Raw genomic sequence first — 10801 nt, 5'->3', positions numbered from 1 at the left:
TTCTTAAAGTTCCTCATATGAAGTGTGTTGCTTTCAATGAAAATTTCTAGATCTAAAAATTCCACTTTCAATTGGCTAAATTGAGGTAGAAAACTTGAGATTATTCTGATTATTGCCCATATGTGAAATGAAATTCTGAAGGCTCTCTGATGATCCTTTCCAGATAAAAATAATGTCATCGATATATCTCCGCCAGAGAACAAGATTCACACCAAAGTCATGTCCCTGCCAAATATGGTCCTCCTCCCACTTACTCATGAACAGGTTGGCATAACTTGTGCGAACCTTGTTCCCATGGCGGTACCTTTCATTTGTAGGTAAAATGTATCACTGAACCAAGTGTAATTGTGATTCAAAATGAATGTTATTGTTTGAATAATTAATTATATCTGATCACTTGGTAGATTCATGTTTTTCACCAAAAAGTATTGGGCACTACATAGTTCCTGATCGTGATCAATTACAGTATATAGTAATGCTACATCACTAGTAACGAGCCAGAAATCTTGTTCCCATATGATGTTTGTCAGTGTGCGTAACATATCCGTGGTATATTTAATGTATGAGGGTTGTATTTTAACTATATCCTGTAAAAATGAATCTATGTATTGAGACAGATTAGATGTAAGTGAATTTATGCATGATATGATTGGTCGGCCTGGTGGGTGTCTAATGTCCTTATGCACTTTAGGAAGGTGGTAAAATACCAGAATCACTGGATAAGGTATGTCAAGAAATTCAAACTCTTGTTTTGTTATTATGCCTTTATCTAGACCTCTCTTCAATAGGGAATGAAGTTCTTTCTTGAAGGATGATGTAGGGTCTGATTTCAGAATTTTGTATGTGTGGGGGCCATTCAGAATCTTAGTTTACACCAGAGTGTGTAGCCGTACTCCCTCTCCGGGAAGACACCCCCGGGGCACCTACCTGTAAATCATTAACCAGCGGGATGCCGCTGCTACGTTTTTGAGACTTTGGAACTAACATTCAACCATTAATGCTTGGTTCTCAATTTGCCCCATCCCCAATCCCTTTACACCTGTGACCCGCCGTGGTCACTATCCATATACCTGATCAACATCAGTACATCTGACCTGTGTTGTGGTATTCATGATTTGTGATTTATTTTCATTTTTAATTTTGTTTGTGCTATAACCCCACATACTCACTATTGTCACCGCATCAGTGAGGTCATTTTGTGGTTTCATGACACTAGTGCTGGAATAGTTTTTCAAGTCTTTGACATAGTAAACATTGATATGTTTATATTATTACTCCGTTGTACTGTTACATTATTTGATATGCACCATTGGATTTTACCTATTGTAGTAAATGGTGGTCACCAATGCTTTCTGTATAACATGGTGATCACTAATGCTTCTGTAGAAAATAGTGTTCACTAATTTTGTCTGTAGTATATGGTGGTCACTGATGCTGTCTTTAGTATATGGTGGACACTAATGTCTGTATTATATGATGGTCACTAATGCTATCTGTAGTATATGGTGCTTACTAATGCTGTCTGCAATATATGGTAGTCACTAATGCCATGTGTAGTATATGGCTCTCACTAATGCTCTCTGTAACATATGTGGCAGTCACTAATGCTCTCTGTAGTATATGGTGGTCACTGATACTTTCTGTATTATATGGCAGTCACTAATACTGTTTGTAATATATGGCAGCCACTGATGCTGTCTGTAGTGTTTGGCAGTCAATAATGCTTTCTGTAGTATATGGCAGTCACTAATGCTGTCTGTAGTGTATGGCGATCAATGATTTTGTCTGTATTATATGATGGTTGCTAATGCTGTGTGTAGTATTTGGAGTTAATTAATGCTGTCAATTATATGCTGGTCACTAATGCTGTCTGTAGAATACAGAGGTTACTAATGCTGTCTGTAGTATATGGCGATCACTAATGCTGTCTGTAGTATATGGTGGTAACTAATGCTCTCTGTAGAATAGGGTGGTCACTAATGCTGTCTGTAGTATATGGTGATCACTAATGCTGTCTATATTGTATGGAGGTCACTAATGCTGTCTGTAGTGGTCACTAATGCTGTGTGTAGTATATGGTGGTCACTAATGCTGTCTATATTGTATGGTGGTCACTAATGCTGCCTGTAGTGGTCACTAATGCTGTGTGTAGTATATGGTGGTCACTAATGCTGTCTGTAGTATATGGCAGTCACTAATGCTGTCTATGTTACATGGAAGTCACTAATGCTGTCTGTAGTATATGGTGGTTACTAATGCTACCTGTAATATATGGCAGTCACTAATGCTGTCTGTAGTATATGGTGCTTAATAATGCTGTCTGTAATATATGGTTGTCACTAATGCCATGTGTAGTATATGGCAGTCACTAATCATATCTATATTATATGGCAGCCACTAATGCTGTATGTAGTAAATGGTGGTCACTGATGCTGTCTGTATTATATGACAGTCACTAATACTGGTTGCATTGTATTATATGGCAGTTCCTTATGCTTTCTATAGTATTTGGCAGTCACTAATGCTATCTGTAGGATATGGCAGTCATTAATGCTTTTTGTAGTGTATAGCAATCACTGATGCTGTCTGTAATATATGGTGGACACTAATGTTGTGTGTAGTATGTGGGGGTCACTAATGCTGCCTGTAGTATATAAAGGTCACTGATGCTGTCTGTTGCATATGTTAGTCACTAATGCTGTCTGTAGTGTATGGAGGCCACTTATGCTGTCTTTATAATATGGTGGTTCCTAATGCTGTCTGGTTTTTTTGGTGGTCAATAATGCTGTCTGTAGTATATGGCAGTCACTTATACCGTCTTTATTATATGGTGGTCATATACAGTAGGTAGAGAGTAACTACTATCCACTTTGATGTTAATGTGGATGAGGGGGCTCTGTGATGAGTCTTTGCCCCGGGGGACAGAAAGGGTAGTGTCACCCCTGCATCAACATTTTGCGAAGTCCATTGGAACAAAAATACTAATTGTAAGCAACCAGTAAACTGTAATTAATTTAGGATGCAGATATGATGCAACACAGATGCTTAATTCAGAAAAAAAAGTATGAGAGCCCAGAAATGACTACCTGTGCTTGAGTATATAAGTCTCGAAATATGGTGCAATAAAGTAACTTCATAACTAATTTAATTACCAACTTAATTCAAATATTGTATCGAGTACTTTTAATTGCATAGTTGTAAGAGCACATTTGTAAATCCTGTTGTTTATTTAGCTTAAAATATATTTCAGAATGTATTATTATAATTATAATAATAATTATTATTATTATTATTATTATTATTATTTCTTTCACTTTTTATTGTAACATGCCAATTGTGGGCGTTTAGCCTGGATTGTTCTTTAGCCTGAGATACTTCCCATAAAATGTTGAGAATTCAGCTCAGATGGGACATTAAAGAGGGAACATTGATCCTTCTTAGGAACTCAATACCCATTTACACTGCCATTGTAGCGACATGGGACAAATGCTTGACTTGCACTATTTATTTTCTGTCTTTGCTCATTACAAGGTTTAACACTAATTAGTGACAAGTTTATATAATTTTGCTCATAGAGTCAACTAGTGTATCCGACTGTAAATGGGTTTATAATGAGTAAAAAACATCAAATGTGAAAACGTCACTTTGCTATTATGTTTTTAATTGGGCATAATGTCATCAAAAGAAAAATATAAATTGTGCTTTTACATTGTTTTAAATGACATAATCACACTCATTACCATCTCAAAGTTTATCAAAGTAATCATATATGACTAGAAAACAAGGGCTTTATACCATACCCGTACAGTACTGCCTGTGGTGTAGTTAATGGCCCTCGGAATCACGTTGCAAAACACAGAGAGTTTGGAAAGACAGCTACTGTACAATGTAAGGCAACCTACAGGATTCAGTGAACGACACTTGATTGCATCAGGGAACCAAGGCTTAATGACTTGCCATGACTCTCCTCTAAGCTTGGGAGGTCTGACAAATCAGCTTATGCCCTGACCTCTTTAGTGGTGGTGGTTTCTGGGAAGAGTCTGTGCCCTGCATTTGTTATGTCAGCAACTCACAGTGGGGACTCTGTCCAGGGAGTATTAGGAAAGATCACCTGGACCTGGATTTATGGTAATCCTGAGAGGTGGCAACCAAGTTTAACATGTTGTTGTATGTGTTTTGGACACAACATCCGTGACTCTGTGGCATATTACTGTATTTGTGCACTGTGGGCCTGATTCAGAGCCGAACGCTCTGACCAGAGCGCTCGCTCTGAATCAGGGCCCTCCTCCATGAAAATGGAGCGTCCTCCTGGACGACCATCGGGCTTGCGACGGAGACCCTGCGGTAGGGTCTCACTGCCGCAAGCCCTGGAGTGATTTTGGCTCTATCAGAGCCAAAATCACTCCCACTGACATCACTAGTGATGTCAGTGGGGCAGGCTTCAGACGGTAGGCGTTCCCATGGGAATGCCTCCGTCTAGCAGCCACACCCCTGGCACGCCCACCAAAGGGGACATGCTGTCAATCAACATCGACAGCATGCCCCCTTTGGTGCGAGACCTGGAGCAATGGAGTGCCCGTCGCTATCCGGGTCTCACGCATGCGCACGACGGAGCTCCCTCCATCGTGCGCATGCGCAGTGGGGCAACATCGACCCACTTGCGAGCGTCCTGCGCTCGCGAGTGGGTCTGAATGACCCCCTGTGTCCATGATCCTGTGTCAATGATGTTCAGGGTACACCCCTCCAATTAAAATATTGCATGATAATTGCTTTTCTTCCAAAAATGTTTTTATGTTGCTATTGTTTTGGGGTGGTCATCCTCTTTGGATTATTTTCAGTTTAATAAGGAGAAGGTGCATACATGCTCTATGACCCTTTATTCTGTAAAAGAGGGATGAAGGTTTGCAGAAAAATAGACTGTCCTGTTATAAAGAGTCATAAAAAGGATTGTAATCTACGTGTATGTTAATAAAGACAATTACATGGAGTTTTACTATGGTGCCTCCCTGGCTTTTACAACGGTAAACATGACTGATTCAGTAATTTGGTATTATTTTATAATATTTTATTTATTATATTTCCTTGCGCTTTACAATTGGGATATTTAGGAATAACTACATACATACAATATTTCACATCTGACTCGTCGTAGCATGCTTAATGGTCAAAAACAGATTCATGGGTTTTATATGTAACAAATACATTTGTTTTCTGCATTCACAGTTAAACTTGGTTATCAACCTTAAATTTAGTTATTTTATTTACTGACACTAGTGCTATCCCACACACAAGTGCTACCCCAGGCGCAAGTGCTACCCCACGCGCAAGTGCTACCCCACGCACAAGTGCTACCCCACGCACAAGTGCTATCCCAAGCACAAGTGCAATCCCACGCACAAGGGCTATCCCAAGCACAAGTGCTATCCCATGCACAAGGGCTGTCCCAAACACAAGTGCTATCCCACGCACAAGTGCTATCCCACACACAAGTGCTATCCCAAACGCAAGTGCTATCCCACGCACAAGTGCTATCCCACACACGAATTAGCACCTTAGTATTTCAACCAGTTTCTAATACATCATGTTCAGTGGTGGCACTGGGGTCGGTGATACCCAGTGTGGCCATTAAACTCCTTGTGCGCGCCGTGTAAGGGGGCGCGACCTCGTGGCACACCACAATTTAATCACTTTGGGGGTGTGCCCAGCACTCCTGGAGATGCCAGGCTGCCCCCAGAGAGTGACTCAGTTTCTGCCTGTGCTGCCAGCTCGCTGCAGTGTGATGTGTTGGAGGGGTGACACCTTGTGCACTCCACACTCGCCGCACCCCCCTAGTGAAACCAGTGATCATCATTAGTGGAGAGAAGGGGAAATACCTCCTGTGAAATATGAGAAGAGATTCAGGAGTATGTGATCAAAAAGGGCTTTAGCTTTAAGGTGCAATATCCCTCTCACCTTACTCACCATTCAGGGCTTGATTAACAGGGGGAAGTGGCTAGCCAGATGCGGGCATGTCAAGGGCATAGACTGCGGCTTTTGCTGCAGCTGCCCTGATTTTGGTGACCATGTTCAGACGGACATTCTGCTCCTCCATAGAGCTGGTGCTGTGTTCAATGGTGCGACCGTTGTGCAGGCGATGATGTGTCTTATTACGCAAGTTGGTGGATTAATGCCACAGATGTTGGGCGTCTCTGTACAAATCCGATCACCTGCGGCAGCGACATAAGTGTGCAGTTGTGCTGCAGAACAAGACACTGTTTTTGCTGCATTAGCTTTCACCTCTGTATCAGGCCCTTAATGTCTTGTCTTAGAAAAATGTTAATTGTAGGGGCTACATAGGAATTTGACAACTGCAGCTCTGTTGCTGCCGAATGATGCCCATTGTGTCACATTTGCAGCACAGATCATTGTATAATGTACTACAGTACCTGCTACTACTCTTTGCATTCATTCAATCCCTTCATGTAATTTTCGAATGTACAAATTATATAAAAGCTTCTGTACTTAGCAGTGTGCATCTGAACATGATGGCTAATATGTATGTACTGAGATGGGCATTGGGCCATAGGAGTATATCTTCAGCCCACAAGAGTAAATGGACTATGGGACTGTTCTCAAGGCTGGATTAAGGGCTACATAAGAAGTAGAGTAGTGGTGACCAGAGCCGTGTGGGTGTGGCCAGTGCCAAGTAGGTGTGGCCAGTGCTGTATGGGCATGGCCAGTGTCGAGTGGGCTTGTACTCCTTCTACACTATCATCCCCAGTGTCTCCCTAAATATGTAATTAGCACTATAAAAATTGCATAACTAAATGAGGAAAATAGAAATAAAATTTTAATATCTATGATATATGGCCAACTGTGGGGCCCAGGGGCATATCTATAAAGGTTGCAGGGTGAGCGGTGAACACGGGCCCCTGGGTTCAGGGGGGCCCACACAGCACACACTGCACCCACATTATTTAAAATTCACATGTCCATGTCCCACGTCGTGTGTCAGCACTGCACAGAACACTTGAAAATGGCCACCGCGGCCATTTTTCCGGCATTCTGCACATGTGCAGTAGATTCTGGGCACACTCTAGTGTCCAGAGTTTACTGCTTTTGCGGTGGTTGGCCAGCCGCGTCATTCGGCTGCCAGCCGCCGGGGAGAGTGGAGGGGGCTCTGCACAGGGAGAGCACATGTGCCCCCTCTTCTCATAAGACGCCCCTGCCTGCACTCATATAGTCTTTACACTCACCTGTCTGTTGTCTCCAGAGTGCCGGACCGACGCTGCAGAGCAGCAAAAATCACTGGGAAAATGGCGGCGGAGACCCGAGCATGCGCAGTAGATTTGGTCACTAAGCTAGAATCTACTGCACCGCGGCACCACTAGAGAGAGGAGGGGGCCCGCAGTGTGTCTGCACACGGGCACCCTCTTCTCTTAAAACACCCCTGGTGGGGTCAGCTGGTAGCTGGTCTTCACCATACTGTCATAAATATGGGTTTATTTTTATGTGGAATATGGGGCTGTAGCTATATCCACCCTATTGTTTATCTGACCCTGACTGTTCTCATTTCACCTGTAACATTTGGACATTTGAATGTTTTCATTACCTTGTTAAACTTGTGCTTTCAGTCAGCAAGAAAATGCAGAATCCAATCAGCTCAGCTGATCAAAAGGAGCCAAATTTTGTACATGCAACACCACCATATTGATGCTGTAATAACTTACTGTACATGCATGATATAGAGTCTGAGGCTCTTTGCATTGCGAAGGTACAACTAAAACTTTGGTCGCAGACATTCCAGCCATACTGTAATAAGTATTTTTTAATCACAAGATATGTCTAACATAGCAGGTGTACAAATGCGTATACATATGCCCAATTATAGCGTAGCCATGCAGCTTGACTCCCCTATTTGAATTTTGGACTGCGCTGCAGCCCCACCTCTGAAGCCACCACTGCTCCCGATGCATCCTAAGGACTTGTAGGACGGCTCTACAGCAGTTCCAAGCACCCTGCAAGCTGAGTACAGGTGCCACAATGGTACCACTGTTACACCAATAGTGGTCTGTGAGCAATGCCACATTCCATTCCCAAGGCGAGGGACCTTACGCTAGGGAGGCAGCAGCAACACTACTAATGGCATCTCACAGTCTATCACAGCTGGAAAACATGGCAAACATTTCTTACAAATGTGTGCAAGTCAAAATACAATACACAATTGCCTTTTCTTTTTTCTTCAATTCCAGTGTACTCGTCATCATACATCAGTTGTTACCATAGCAACAGAATATAACCATAAAAAAATCCATGTATAAAATTTATTAATATAATGTCTATAAAACTGAACGCACTGGAATGAAAAATATTTAGGCTATTGAAAACTGGCACTAGTGTTTATCTGGCATTTAAAACAAAATTGTGTTAACAATGACGTGTTTGAGAAAACTACCATATACAGTATTTAATTTTCCTTTGAATACGGCAAACTTTATCTTACTACTTGAAAACATTTGAAAATGGGTGAATGAAAGGAAAAAAAAAAAGTTTGTTCCCTGAGACGCAGAGAAGAAGCTTTTTCTGTTTCCTACTCAACAAGCCTCAGTGATCTTCCATTTTCCAGTTTGTTAAACTTTTTCATTCACTGGGAGACAGGCTGACAGCACCGTGCTGCGGCTCTCCTATCCAAATAGAAATCTCGCAGAGCTGAGCGGTGAAGTCTTATCGCTTGCGACACATTTACCATTTTCACAGAGCACTAGGCGAGCAGCGCAGCAGTGTGGAGGAAGGAGAAGGGCCTGGAGGGGGGATTTGTGAGAGGATGGATTGAGGGGAGTTTACACAAATTAATACCATTTTCTCCTTTGCATCCTCTAAGGCAGACTGACAGAAGCAAGAGCTGTAGAAAAAAAAAACGAGTTGAATTACTAACAAAGGAATGCAGAAATAAAGGAAAAAAGAACCGTACAAATGCTTCTGTGTAGCTTCAGGGGCCTTGCTGTCTAATTGTACAGGGAAAGGATTAAGAACTAGAGATAGTATAGAAAACGTGTATGGCCTGACATGGGCAAGGCACAAAAGTGAATGGAGGAAAAGCACGGCTGCTGCTAAAGACTAAGGGGTTTAATGCAGGGGTGAACGCTAAAGAAGCCGCCACTGCGTCATTTTACGCAGTGCAAGTGAAACTTTGTGTTAATGCTGCAGCCAATGGAATTCATACAGAGATGTCCAACAGCTGCGGCTTTACTATGGCGCATCCTCGGTCGCACCAGCGGACATTAGAGTAGTCCTATGGTAGCATAGAATGTCCGTTGGAATATGGGCAGCGGTGCAAGCACAACTGTTAAAAAGGATGCAGTTGCTGACCGCGACACGTCGTCGCCTGACTAGTCACCACCCCTGTTTCCCCGTATGCGCTGAGCTCTGGAAAGCAAAACTTTCCGGAGCTTGGTCCAGGCTTGCCTACCCTCCCGATTTGGTCAGGAGCCTCCTGAACATCGGGTGCTGCTCCCGGCCCCATGGAAAAGCAGCCAAGCCTCCCGGCTGCCGCCTGTCCCCCGCTGCTCATAAAGAATGAGGGTCCAGAGACACGATTCGCGCTGAATTGCGTCATTGTGGCCTCGCCCCCTGCTTCACAATGCCAATATTTTCAGCATTGTGAAGAGGGGGCGGAGCCACAATGACGGGATCATGCGGTCCCGCCCCGGCTCCGCCCCCAATGTCGCGTCATTACACAGCCACGCCCCCCACTGTGTGCAGACATTCAGCTCCCTCCCGGAAGGAGGGAGCTGAATGTCGGCAAGTATGGCTTGGTCCCAACAGGCAACGGCATCTTTGAAAGCCTGTGGGGTCTATTTACTAAGCACAGTTAAGAGACAGAGTGAATAGTGATAAGGTGCCAGCCAATCAGCTCCTAACTGCCATCTCACAAGCTGTGTTTGAAAAATAACAGCTGGGAGCTGATTGGCTGGCACCTTATCACTTTCTTATCACTTTTCACTCTGTCTCCTAACGCTGCTTATTAAATAGACCCCTAATGGGTTCTTTTTGGAGTTTTCCCCTAGACGGATCCAATAGGATCCCTCCCAGGGACCCCCACGGCCTGCACATGTGCTGGCCCTGTCAGAGAGATTGAACTAGCTGTAGAATTTAGAAGCAAGAGGTAACTCCAAATATGATGGGCACTTGCATAGCACACCCTAGTGAGAAAGGGGATATAGTAATGGAATTTCACTTATACAAACAAATTAGCTGTCAGCAGAATAATAGGAACATATACTAAATAAACAAATTAAGTTGTGCTATTATATATTTTGCATTTAGTCAGGGCCAGATTAACAATGGTGCAGATGGGAATATAGCCCCAGGTCTCCAACATAAAAATAGGCCCATCATCATGACAGCCTGATGATGACCCGTTGCCCAGTTTGCCGCTTTTATTTTACTCACAAAATTATGCAATTTTTCAGTATTTTTGTATTTAGGATGACATGTGGGCTGATAGTGTAGGTGGCATACATGCCCACATGGCACTGGCCACACCCACACAGCACTGGTTAAACCTCTCCTGCTTCTCACAACATTCGGCCGCCGGTCACAATCTCGACAGCAGAATGCCGGCTAGGGATTTATGATAGGCGTCGAAATACAGATGCCTATCATAATCATGATGCCGGAATCCAGGATGTCGCGTGCCCAAACGCGGTTAGTGCGGGGCGCCCATCCTGTTAACCGCAGGGGGGAGGGTTAGGTTTAGGGCAGTTAGCGGGGTTATCATTTTGGGGGGGTGGTTAGGGTTAGGCACCCCTAGGGGGGAGGG

This window comes from Taudactylus pleione, unplaced genomic scaffold (assembly GCF_031769625.1).
Source record: "Taudactylus pleione unplaced genomic scaffold, aTauple2 ptg000431l, whole genome shotgun sequence".
Lineage (NCBI taxonomy): Eukaryota > Metazoa > Chordata > Amphibia > Anura > Myobatrachidae > Taudactylus > Taudactylus pleione.
This window is presented reverse-complemented; position numbering follows the sequence as displayed.